Below are 14,074 nucleotides of genomic sequence, written 5' to 3'. Positions count from 1 at the left end.
TTCTTTCATAACAAAATTGTAAATGAAGTTAAAGAGATCCTAAGGTTCAATAACATAAAAGTGAGATGTAAATATGCCATTCCAAACAGTTCAAATAAAGAGCCATGAAAGGAGCAGTTAGATGTTTACAGCTGAACAGTACTAATTTAATATGAAAATTAATTTATGTTTTATTTAATATGAAAGTTAATTTATGTTTTAATCAGACTTTTTAAGGCATAATTGACATATAAAAATTGCCATTTTGAGTGTGAAGTCCCATGAGTTTTGACAAATGTAATCCACAAATAACCACAATGATGATATAGAATATTTTTGTCATCCCAACAGTTTTCTCATGTCTGTTTTCAGTAAATCCTTCCCTACCCTCAGCCCCAAGCAAATACTCTTCTGCTTTCTCATCACTCTAACTTTGCCTTTTCTAGAACTTATTACAAATGGAAAATAGAATATAGCTGTTTGTGTCTACTTTTTTTCACTTAACATAATGCTACTGACATTTACTTGTGGTGTCTAAAGCAATTTATCCTCCTTATTTCTGGGTACCGTCCATTGTAGAGTATTCTGCAATTGGTTTATCTGTTCTCCAGTTGATGGACATTTGTATTTCCAGTCTTTGATTATTATGAGCAAAGCTGCTATGAACATTCAATAGGAATTCTTTGTGTGAATGTCTATTTCCACTCTTCTTGAGTAAATACCTAGGAGAAGGACTTCCAGGTTATATAACTGCATGCTTAACTTTGTAAGAAATTGATAAATGGCCGCTCCAAAGTAACAGTCTCATACTGTGTGCCCACTGGTGATGTATAAAATGCTCAATGGCTCCATATCTTCCCTACACTTGGTATTATCAGCCATTTTTGTAATTCTAGCAATTCTCATGAGTTTGAAATAATTTGTATTGTCCTAATGAATAATGAAATGATGTTGAAAATTTTTCATGTCCTTCTTTGTATGTGAATACTTTCTATTTTTAAAGTGTTTGTTCAAGTAATTTGCCCTTTTAATAAGTATTTTTGTCTTATTCTATTAAGAAAAAAATAAATATCTGAATATGCCCTTTGTTTACATGAAAATTTTTTATAAATGTAAATGTCTTGCCTTTTGGTCTCTATTGAGCACATTTAAAGAACAGAAGTTCTAATTTTGTCTTATTTATCAGTTTTTAAAAGCTTATTACTTATGCTTTTTGTGTCATATTTAGGAAATCTTTACCTAAGTCCAAGTAATGAATATGTTCAGCTATGTTTTCTTCTAGAAAATTCATATATGATTCATGTTCTATGATTAATTTAATATTTTTAAATTTTTGGTTTAATATCTGATTTTTTGGTATATGGGTACCCAATTGTTCCAGCAACATTGATTAAAAAGACTATTTTAAGTAAACTTTTTATTGTAGGGCAGTTTCAGACTTACAAAAATAATGCATAATATTTGAGTCCCTTTTAACCCACTCTCAGTTTTCCTAAATATCTTATATTAGTATAGTACATTTGTCACAATTAATGAACCAATAATTACATGCAGTATTAACAAAGTCCATACTTTATTCAGCTTTCCTCAGTTTATCCCTAATTTGTTTATTCTGTTTCAGGACACACCCATACTTTTCCTATTTTTAGTCACACTGAAAATTTTAAGGACTATTAGTATTTTGCAGAATGTTTCTTGGTATTTGTCTGATGTTTTTCTCATGATTACATTGGAGTTACATGTTTTGGGAAGAAGGACACAAACACAAAGTGCTATTCTTATCATACATCATATCAAGTATACATATCATTAATATGACTTCTAATTAACCTTAACCTTGACTACTTTATTTGAAATAGTTTTTGCCAGGTTTCTCCACCGCAAAGTCACTCTTTTTCCTCCTCCCTTTCCACACCTTAATCTTTAAGAAACCTATGCAATGCTCATATCTACAGAGTAGGGAGTTACTCTAACTCTTTTAAGGGCAGAGTATCGACATAAATTATTTGGAATTCTTCTGCATGGGAGATTTGTTGATTCTATTCCACTTACTTTTTTGCAAAATCATTTATTTACATGAGTGTGAACCCATAAATATTTACTTTATACTTTGGTTCATAATCCAGTACTATTTTTTCTCAGATTATTTCAACTTTGGTCACAGGAGTTCTTTCTGTTAGTGATATATCCCTTTGACATTCTCCTATCTTTTGGGGATGGTCACTTCCTTACTTTCTCGCACTCTAAGATGTTCTAAACTCATCTGGCATATTTCCTTCCCAGTTCTAGATTCAGGCATTTCACCAGAGAGCGTGGGTTTCTTTTTGCTAGAGAAAGGAATTATAAACAAAATTCTGGGTTCTGAGTGTGATCATTGCTACTGTGTGTAATGGCTTCTTGGTCCTCTGACAGAGCAAAGAGATATATTGTATATATACTAACCTGTGTACATATAGATATATGTAAATATTTCTATATGTAATCATCTATATCTATATTAAGCTAAATCTGAGTACACAGTGATGTCACCAACATTGATTCATTACCACGTGGATCATTCTAGCTTCCCCCCTTTCTCATCTGAAAACTCTCACTCCAACAGGTTCCTACCATCCAACAACATTCATTTACTTAGTTGTTCAATTCCAGCATAATGTGCAGTGGTTTCAGAATTGTTAACTATTACTCCATGGGAAACAATTTTTCAACTAGAATTTACAATTTTCTTTGCCTTTAGCCTTACAGATGACACTAATCTCCAAAGTTACTTCAGCCAGCCCTTTTCTCTTACTCCTTTCAATGAGGTTGTATCACTGAAACAAAGACACTACAAAAAGTTATTTTGACTTATAAATTAGAATAGCAACTAAAGGAGTTTTAAAGATGGGTAACAAAAAAAACCCAAAATCAAGTATATGAGAAAATAATAGGAAATGTTGGATAGACTTTAAAATTTATGTAAGATGATTACATTAAAGATGCACTCCTAAAGAGTTTTGTATTAGAATATTTATCTTTTGGTTATGGATTTGAAACCCTCTTTATATAATATGTTTTAAATAGTTTGTCCTACAAATATTTTTATATCATAGCTAACTTTCTGAATAGTTTACATTATTTTTTATGTACAATCATTTTTGTTTTTATAATGTCAATTGGCAGTTTTTCTTTTTGGGGGGTTCTCTGGATTTTATGCTATGCTTAGAAAAGATTTTCCTGACTCTAACATAATATTTTCCTGGTAATTTGATAGTTTTAATTTTTATATTTAGGTCTTAACCCATCAGTGAGGTTGGTAACATCTATTCTTATTTCCACAACAATTTTGTTATGAAATAAATTATTTATTAAACCAAAACCTTCAAAAACTTTTTAAAATCTTATAATTAAATATTATTCTGTGTCAATATAGCTTTATGGTGCTAAAAATCATTCTCCCTAGAACTCAAAAGTCACTAATCACCCATTATTGTCAGCCATTAATGGTGCAAATGATGCTAAAATAATTCTGTGTTTGGTGGGTAACTAGATTCTCTTTCTTAAAGCTTGTAGAGTTTCTTTATGTAATTGGTGTTCAAAAATTCAGAAATCCAAATTCAGTGGCACTTTCTGATATAAAGTTTGAGTTTTCAATTCAGCAAAAAGAAAAAATAATATGGAAATTAAATATGCTGCTCAAGTTATACACAAAATTGAATATGGATACTTTAAAGACTCAAGTATAATTATTTGTATGCGTATGAAACAAGAAAGTTATAGTAAAAGTTTTAATATGTATTATTTTTAAAATGGAACAATACCTAAAGTTGGATAGCCATACCGATGCATGCCATGTGTCACTACTTCCTGCTGACAAAGCGTGGGAACGTCTGTTAGGTACACGGGGAGTTGTCAGCGCTGCGAGCGCCTTCCCTTTCTTGCCTCTGCGCCTTTACCTGTTTGGTGCTCTCCCACCGAAAGCCTTCCACCAATCTTCCAGACACTCTCTTCCCCACTGTTCAAGGCTATATGCTCAGTTAATGCTCTGTATTTGCCTTTCTCCAGCACTCATCACACTAGAGTTTTTCTGCAATCTGTCCTGTATAATTAAATTGTAAGCTCTTTCACAACTCTATTCCTAATACTTATTCCATTTCTGGAAGATTGCATGTACTTGTTAGGCCTTCATACTATATCCTGGAGTCTTTCCTTAGTGGTTTTGGGTGTTCATTTCTACTATGAATGGAATCTATTTTTTCATTATATTTTCTAATTTATGAGCATAAAAGATAGTATTCAATTTTGTTTTAATTACCTGGTATTCTTTCCCTTTACTGGAGACTTTAATATACTAGAGATTTGTATTTGATTATTTTGTATTTTCTCTCACTTTTTAGTGTTTTTGTCGTTTCTGTTTTTACTTTCTTTGAATTCCCCAAGTTGTATTTTTTTGTTATATGAGAGCTAAGAAAGTTGAATCTTCTTATTTTCCTACATAACAATACTATAGCATGCTTGCGTTCTCTCAAACCTTTCATTCACTCTTTTTACTAACAGGTTTTAACACTATATAAACCCTTATCTCCAAAATGCAACCATTTTTGGAACCTACATTCTCTTGACAGATTTACATCACAGTTAATCATGCATATTATTGAATTTCATGCTTATCTTAGTCCATTTTCCCATCTAAGTTTTATTCTTGGGCTTTTAATATTATTTACTTCTCAAATTAGCTAACATGCATTTTTAAACAAGTTTTTTTTCTAACAACGGGCACATAAATGATATATTTTCTGGTATATTAGTTACATAAGAATGCTTTTCTGTTCTCAGTATTTACTAAAGAGTGCTTGGTTGGGCATAAAATAATTGGATCATGTCCTTTCCCTCTCAAAACATTGTAGATATTGTTCCCTTGTCTTCTGGAAATTTGATTCACAAGAGAGAATTTTGAAGACAACTGGTTTTTGTTCCTTTGTAATGAAATATTTTCTACCTGAATTCTCACGCAGAATTTAAGTGCATAAACACACACACAGATAGACATACACACCATGCCCTTGTATGTATAAAATCCAATTGTGGCAAAATGATAACAATTGCGGAATCTAGTTAAGATGTATACGGGTTTTGTCTTACTATTCTTGCAACTTTTCTGTGTATTTGAACATTTTCATAATAAAAAATTGCAATTCAATAATTTTTGAAGATGCTTACAGATGTGGTTTTTTTTGTTTGAACCAAATCAAGGCGTTGTTCTGTATACAAAGGTGTATTTTAACGCAGAAAAGTCCCTATATGCATTGCTCTGACTTTGCTGGAACTTTGGTCCATTTCCCATATCTCATTCCCTACTTTATAACGCCAATGATGCATTGATTGGGCCTCAGCCGTTTGTCTTGTCTGCCTATCATTTTCTCTCATCTTTTACAGTTGCTTTTTAATTCTGCATTTTGGGAAATTCTGTTTTCCCATTACATTACTGATTTTATTTCCCATTTTGTAGATGCTGCTCTTTTCTGCTGCCAATGCTGCTTTGTTTTTAAATTTTGTTAGAGCTATTTCACTCTTGAAATATCTTTTATTTTGACTTCCTTCTAATCTCAACTTAAGGTCTTTGCATCTCACCTTGTTGTCCCTGCAAGCCATCTTGCCTTACTCTGACACCACTGTCTCCTCTTCTGACTTTTAATCATGTTTAGTATGAACCCAGATTTCTGTATTTTATGTGCATGCTCCCAAGAACACTCTAGCATATTTTTCTTATCCCTATTTCTTCAGAACTTCTATACGTAAGCATGATGTTACCTTTTACATAGTCTATAATATTTTATCCGAAGAAGTGTGCTTTCTTTTTTTCTTTCTTTCCCCTCATTTCAGTATCCACTTTAAGGACTTTAGACTTTCATCTAACATGAAATTATACATTTGCACGCATCTTACCATGAATGCAGGAGCAAGGAGACTCAGGCTAACATTTCAGATAACACGAAACTACCTCTGCTCTTCATACTTTATCTAGGGTAAGTAGCAATAATAGATCATTGATATTGTTGATTTAATTCCATTTCTCAGGCCAGGCCTGCTGGCTTTATTGTTAATGGTACCTCTTCCAAGATTCCAGCAGATTTTTCTGTATCTTATTCTGGCTTTACTAGGATTTTGAAAAAGGTAGTATCAGAGGTTAGCATAGATGCCATTTTTCAATGAACATTTTGGTTTCCATTTTTCATTTAGAAAATACTGAGTTAATTGTCTGCTTTTTCAAATTTAGGAAAAGTATTTGTAATCCAATTATTTTAGTAAAAAAAATAATAAAATGACCAGTAAAAAAGCACAATAACAAGATTTAAGAAGGGGTTGGATAATTTTAGGAACAATGTATTTTTTCATTATGCATCCTAGACATCAAGCATCTGTGGACGCCAGCAATGTGGTCCACATCTTCTTTCTGGATAGGCAGAGTATGTACATTAAAAGGCTAAACAGCTCTTCACACACTCGGTTCCTTGTACTTTGAAGGGAGTTATTTAAAAAGTCATTTTAAATTTAATTTGTTTTACAAATGGGTGCTATTATAAAAATTATTTAATAAGTGTGTTATTTCAACAGCAGATTCTTATTTAAAATTTAACTTTCAAGAACACCATATCCATAATTATTTATGAGTAGTAATAATATGAGTAATAATATGAGTAATAATAAGTCTGACTTACACTTCATTTGTAAAGATAGAGGCCCGTGTATGTATTTATGTCTGTTTAGTAATGGATCTGAAGTAAGCATCAATAATAGCAAATAACAGTACTGTTTATGAATACATCTATTTTTACCATGCCATGCTTAAAATAGTATTTATGGTTACTTACTACAATGTATGATTCAATAAGTAAATAAGTAAATTAATAAGTAATGAAATAATAGTGAAGTAAATTAATGATAGAAAAAGATGAATTCAGAGTTACCTTAGAAAATGTAAATATCAGCCTCACTATAGAGATTAATATCAATTGATGTCTAATGGCTATTGGGCAAAATTAACTAATCTGGTAGTAAGTTGCCTTTTTCTTTCTACTATGAATCATGGCTACACTTGGAGACATTTTCTAAATTGGGTCAAGTACTCTGGTAGAGAATATGGATTCAGAAATCAAATAAAACCAGTGAAGGTGGGTCATCATCACTATCACTGACAAGTCAGGAAGCACCACCTCCTTTCACAGAGTTCTGCATTCAGGTTCTACTGGCGACTCAAATATGTATCTGGAAACACTAAGCTAACCACATGCAAAAGTAATGCTAATGTCTTGATCTCCAAATTCAGGCAGACACAAGTTTAAATGGGCTTTCCAACTCAGTAGCTGAGTCATTTTAAGGCAGTTTTCTAACTTTAGTGTATTTTTCTCTTTAACCTATAAAGTGGGGATAATAATATGTTCATCTTAGGGACATTGTATTATATAAAATAAGGCATGTAAAAGCCCTTTACTCTTTATTGCCTAAAGTAATTCACTTCCAAACACCTAGCATATTAAAAAGTGCCAGAAAGAGATTCTGAAATACTAACAATGAATAGTTATGCCTATCAAATTTTGCGGACTCTGGTTTAACTGAGCCCCAGGTTGAGCTGACATGGGCCCTAACAAAATAAAGAGAAATATTTCACAGACTGTTGCTGATCTGTTATTAAAAAGCAAAAAACAGCCTTTTTGAAATAACTGCTCATAATAGTTATCAGCTCCTCCTGGTTCCATAGCAGCAGAGACCACTGAAGGGTTCCACTTACCATTAGAATACTCACATAATTCTGACAAGGATTTTAATAGAGTAGAGAAGTGATAATTGATTCTTTTGAAGGTAGGCTTACAGATTTATGATATTTGAGCCAGGAACCATGCCCTTACTGAGTTTCTGTCCCTGACTCTTAAGATGTTCACCATCTCTCATTTCTCACCAAGGTTAGGGAAAAGGCATTGTGCAAAGGGACCCTCCCTTAACTGGTCCCCTGTCTAGTGTCCCTCATTGGTTTCTGGTTTTGCTTAAAACCTACTAACTATATATGCCAGAATCTTAAGAGATAAGCCCTTCATACAGGGGCAGGATGAAATGAGATGCAAAGAAGATTTAGTTCTAGTCCAATAATCAAACATGATCATTGTACAGGGTCTTTTTTTGGGATTTAACACTGAGAGCACAGGCAACAAAAGCAAAACCAACTAGTGGGATGACATCAAACAAAAAGTTTCTGCACAAAATGGGCACCACCAACAAAATAAAAAGGCAACTTAGTGAATGGGAGAGAACATTTGCAAATCATATATCTACTAAAGGATTTATATTAAAAACATAGTAAGAATTCATACAATTCTCTAGCAAACCAACAAACAACCCAATTGTAAAATGGCCAGAAGATCTGAATAGACATTTTTCCACAGAAGACATACAAATATCCAGCAGGTACATGAAAAGATTCTCAACATGACTAATCATTAGGAAAATGCAAATCAAAACCACAATCAGATATCATCTCACACCTGTTCTAATGGCTAGCATCAAAAAAGACAATAGATAAATGCTGATAGATAAATGGTGGGAACCTTTGTGCACTATTAGTAGGAATGTCAATTGGTGCAGCCACTAAAGAAAACAGTATGGAAGCTCCTCAAAAACTTAAAAACAGAACTACCGTATCATCCAGCAATCCCACTTTTGAGTATTTGTCCAAATGAAATAAAAACACTATGTAGAAGAAACGTCTGTTCCCCATGTTCACTGTACCATTATTTACAACAGTCAAGACATGGAAAAAAACCTGTGTTTATTGTCAAATGAGTGAATAAAGAAAAGAAGGAAAAGAAAAGGATACCTTGCCATTTAAGAAAACATGGATGGACACTGAGGGCATTATGCTAAGTTAAATCAGTAACACAGAAAAACACCATACAATCTCACATGTGGAATCATGAAACAAACAAACAAGTAAACAAACTCACACAAATTCATAAACCAGATGGTGGCTGCCAGAGGCTGAGGCTTGAAGGTAGACAAAATGGGTGAAGGTGATTGAAAGAATACAAACTTCCAGTTATAAGACAAATAGGTCTTGGGGACAAACAACGACAAATATAAGGATGAATAAATCCTTATGTAAAGTATAGCTTGGTGAAGATAATTAATAATACTGTACTGTATACTGAAAATTACTAAAAGAATCAATCTTTAAAATTATCATCACAAGGGCAAGCGGCGGCGGCGGCCCTCGGGCCGGCTGGTGAGACGATGGCGGCGCCGGGCCGGGGGGCTGGAGCGGCCTCGGGCGCGCGGGTTGTAGCGGCGGCGGCGGCTCGGGCGCCTTCTCGGGCTCCGGGTTGGCGGGGGCCGGAGGCCGGCTGCCCAGCCGGGTGCTGGAGTTAGTATTCTCCTACCTGGAGCTGTCCGAGCTGCAGAGCTGCACCCTGGTGTGCAAGCACTGGTATCGCTGCCTGCACAGCGATGAGAACAGCGAGGTGTGGCGAAGCCTGTGCGCCCGCAGCCTAGCAGAAGAGGCTCTGCACACGGACATTCTCTGCAACCTGCCCAGATACAAGGCCAAGGTACGTGCTTTCCAACATGCCTTCAGCACTAATGACTGCTCTAGGAATGTCTACATTAAGAAGAATGGCTTCACTTTACACCGAAACCCGATTGCTCAGAGCACTGATGGTGCAAGGACCAAAATTGGTTTCAGTGAGGGCCGCCATGCATGGGAAGTGTGGTGGGAGGGCCCTCTGGGCACTGTGGCAGTGACTGGAATTGCCACAAAATGAGCCCCCATGCAGTGCCAAGGTTATGTGGCATTGCTGGGCAGTGATGACAAGAGCTGGGGCTGGAATCTGGTGGACAATAATCTACTACATAATGGAGAAGTCAATGGCAGTTTTCCACAATGCAACAATGCACCAAAGTACCAGATAGGAGAAAGGATTTGAGTCATCTTGGACATGGAAGATAAGACTTTAGCTTTTGAACGAGGATATGAGTTCCTGGGGGTTGCCTTTAGAGGACTTATATCCAGCGGTTTCTGCTGTATATGGCAACACAGAAGTGACTTTGGTTTACCTTGGGAAACCTTTGGATGGATGACAGTGGCTTTCTTGTGATGAAAGACAGAGTTGAGGAAATATCTGCTTGTGGAAAGTAGAATCATGAAGTGACAGTGTCATACATGCATGCCCAAGAAACATCCTGAAAAACACATGAAATTGTTAACTGGAGAAACAACTCTACAGCAGAGATTATCTTAGTGTTTCCTCTTTCTATTGGGCCAGAAAAATCCTCAGGGTTGCAATTGGTTGAGTGGGCAGTTGACATATGCATGTTGCAGCAGATTTTGTCTCTAAGTTAACAATGTGTTGACTCCAACTTTTAAGGTGAGATTTTAGAGATGCTATAAAAGGGATAAGATAAGGAAATAGTAAGATTTTTAAGTAGTATGTTTGTGAAGAAAGACTGATCCTATTTTACAACTGCCTGTTTTTTCTCCAGACCCTCTTTTCCAACCAGCTTGACTATTAGAAAAGTATGCAACTGGTTGGGTTTTATTTAATATTTTTAATATATTGAGAAGCATGGTCTGCCTGGACTGCACTTCTCTAGCAGTGAGATGTAAAATTGTGCAGCTATTTTAAAAGTTGTATATAAAATATGTGTATAAAAAAAAAACCAAACAGGACAAAGGGATTGCTTTGTTCTAGTTCAATTTCTTAAAAACCACGACATGGTACAAAATTACAATAACATTTAGGGACAGTTGGGTAACTACAAAGAAGGGGATTTTAAGAGGAGATGTTGCATTGGCTCATTTTGTATTTGGTTTACAGTATGCATAGCTATTACAGTCTGGTTGTTTTGTTTTTTCTTTAAGGGTCAAAATTATTGTAAAGATTCCTCAATCCTCTGGCTAATGATTGAGGGAAGTCAAATCTATTGCTAATCATACATTTATCAGTAATAAGAATGTGCATCTGATTTTATTTTTTGGCTTCCTGAGAAAGTGTCTCATAACAACACAGAGCATTGCCATTTGCTCATATAGGCCTCAAATATAAAATCTGTCAGTCACAGACCTTAGGAAAAGGATTGGTTAATGGTCCTTCTATTTTGTAGCTTTATAATATTGTAGATATTATAAATTTTTAAAAATTTTATATCGTTTACATTATGCAGCAGTCTAAGCCTCAGACTCTTCATTGGGGTTATCAAGAACATGTTTACTTATCCACCTGAAACAGTGTCAATCTGAACCCAGGTTAAGAATGTTCTTAATCTCATAGATAATTGTCCCCTTGGGACTGAAATAAAACACCTTGTGCTGAAAACTTCAGATGGGTTTCATCAACTTTGAAGGTTTCATTGTAGAGGAGCTTAACATTAATTCCCATTCTGAATTTTTGACTAATAAATCTCGTTTTGCTAATAGTTTTACAAATTAATAATCTAACATGCAAACTAAAATTTTCTTTTGTTACAAGAAACAAACATCTTTCTATATGAAAGTATAAATTGTATGACTGCAGATACATCTTTGTGATAAGAATTGATTAAGGCAAGTGGCATCTTTGTACATCTTAAGTTATCGCTGTATGTATATTTTGTTTTAAATCTAACAAATTTAGGGACAGCCTGCAGCTGTCTAGGGTTTTTGGGTTGTTACTTGAGAGTTAAGATTATCAATACTATGAAGCAGGGGATTTCAGTCAAAGAACAAAGATTTATTTTTACCACCTGACAGGTTTACAAATATTTTTTGTGTGTTTGATATGTTGCTTAAAGGTGAAATCTGTTGAAGATCCTTTTTGATATTCATGTAATAGAAGCCTGGAAACCATGTTTAATAGTGCAGAGTGAAATTATGTGTGAAATGTTTTAGACAATATAGCTGCTAGAGATACTGATTTTTCTTGGTGTAGAACAACTCCATTTGGCAAAGTTTAACATTTAAGAAAACTGGTTCAGATGAAGACTGAGCTAGTTAGAAAACATTAAAATACTTTAAGTATTTGTTTCTTTTTCAGGTTGTGATATAGCCAATTCCAAGGGCTTTTGCTGAGAATTTTGTCTCTAACTTCTGTGTTGTCTTATTAGTGATTATTCATATATGACAAAGTTTTGGAGGTGCTGAATGGAAAACAGAAACACGTGGTTATTGCATATTGAAACTAGAATCAAATAATTGCCTAAATATTTAACAATAACCATTCTTAGCTCAAAGATATAAATTCCCTAATATCCCATTTGCAAATTGTATAAAATGGAAGTTCAGGATGAGCATCAGGAGAATGAAAAGCCTTCATTTTATAACCTGATGAAGTTTGTTACTGGAGACAAGTAGTAGCTGTACAGAATATTAAACTGCTACAATGTTCCAGGAAAAGCAATCTCTTTATCGTTAGTGCTGAAAAAGCATTTAGGTAGAAGACAGTTGAACCTGAAGATTGAGTATAAATCATCAAAACCAGTGGTTCTCAACTTTAACTGTACTTTGGAGTCATGTGTTTTGAAAAATATGATTAAGTCCCATTCCCTAAGATTCTAATATTGGTCTGAGATACAGATTTTTTAAAACTTCTTAGATTTCAATATGCTGCCAAGATTAAGTTCTAAATTCACCTTAAGTTTCTTATCTGCAAAATAAAAAAAAAACTCTTGCTGCCTCCGTTCACTACCTCACAAGAATATTGAGGGTAAAGGAGAAAATAATGGGAAAGTGCTTGTGTGATGGATAAAAAGTGCTATTGAAAGGCAAAGAGGTTATTCATTGTATTTCAACTGAAACTATGATCCGGAAAAAATTTCATTGAATTTACTTTGCTGAGTTGGGAAATTGGGAGCATTCTCTTTGGTTCAAGCATGCAGATGTGTAAACAAACATTACTATTACTCATACTATGGTCTTCTGTCATACTTGAGATAGGCTGTTATAATTATCTGGTTTTACATAAGAAAGAAGAAATATTAAGGCTTAAAGTCTGTAATGGTAAATGGCTCATAATTCATTAAAACTTCATACAAAGAAAAAAAATTATCATCCCAAGAAAAAAATTGTAACTGTGTGTTAATCAATATAAACTAGACAATTTGGTGATCATTTCATAATGTATACAAACATCAAATCATAGTGCAGTACATCTGAAACTAATATAATGTTATATGTCAATTATATCTCAATTAAAAATTGCAAAATAAAAATAAATATATAAATACAAATAACATTTTATTTGTGATGAAACATAAACATAAAAATAAGGAATAAGATTAAAATAAAAATTAAGTATAAACGTGAATGTTTTGTGAATAATAAAGGCTTTCAGAACTTGACTAAAAATTGATGAAAAACTTGGTTAAAATTGAACTATGGATTATTTTCTAATTAATTTGTATTAGTGAGCTGATGAGTCAGACATATACATTGGGCTTATCCCTTTACCCACTCTACTGTAGCAGAATAGTAATAAGGAGTAGCAATATTTACATTGAACAGTAACATATTGTTTTACATGCATACACATGTAATTACATACATACATATATATATGCATACACAAACACATACATACATACATGCACACACATACTATCACAGCTTCTACACACACATTCTTGTTCCTAGGCTTATATTCACCCCTTGATTACAGCACACTTTCCGATCTTCTGGTAGACAATTATTTCTTCCTGTGTCCTTTGTGGATATATATATACACACACACACACACACACACACAATTGCATTCCCACTCTTTACTTGTTTTCATTTTTTCCTTTGTCCCTTTCATGCCTAAACATCTTTTTATCTTTAACATCTTTGGCATATGATTCAGTGATCTCATCTATTAAAACCAGGACCACCATGTCAAAGCATCATGGAATATGAGCCAAATGTATTTCAAAGTGCTTTCTAAGTGTTAGGTTATAAATAATAAATGCAGTGTACTTATAGCTTACAGTGCATAAACAGTGTACCTGTAAAAACAGTCTCATATTGTTAAAATTTCATCTGATATATGACTATGAAAGAGTACATACAATACTACTTTTGTTTCTATTATACTCCATTACAAACCTTGTCAAATCCATG

The 14,074-nt window shown here is 33.9% G+C and overlaps 1 pseudogene; it reads left to right on the top strand.

Annotated features, from left to right (window-relative positions):
• Positions 1-9,240: 9,240 nt before the first annotated feature.
• On the top strand, positions 9,241-13,129 carry LOC140847032 (F-box/SPRY domain-containing protein 1-like; annotated as a pseudogene).
• Positions 13,130-14,074: the final 945 nt, after the last annotated feature.

This window comes from Manis javanica, chromosome 17, assembly GCF_040802235.1.
Source record: "Manis javanica isolate MJ-LG chromosome 17, MJ_LKY, whole genome shotgun sequence".
NCBI classification, from domain to species: Eukaryota; Metazoa; Chordata; class Mammalia; order Pholidota; family Manidae; genus Manis; species Manis javanica.
The sequence above is the reverse complement of the archived record's forward strand: the minus strand, read 5'-3'. Positions and strand labels throughout refer to the sequence as shown.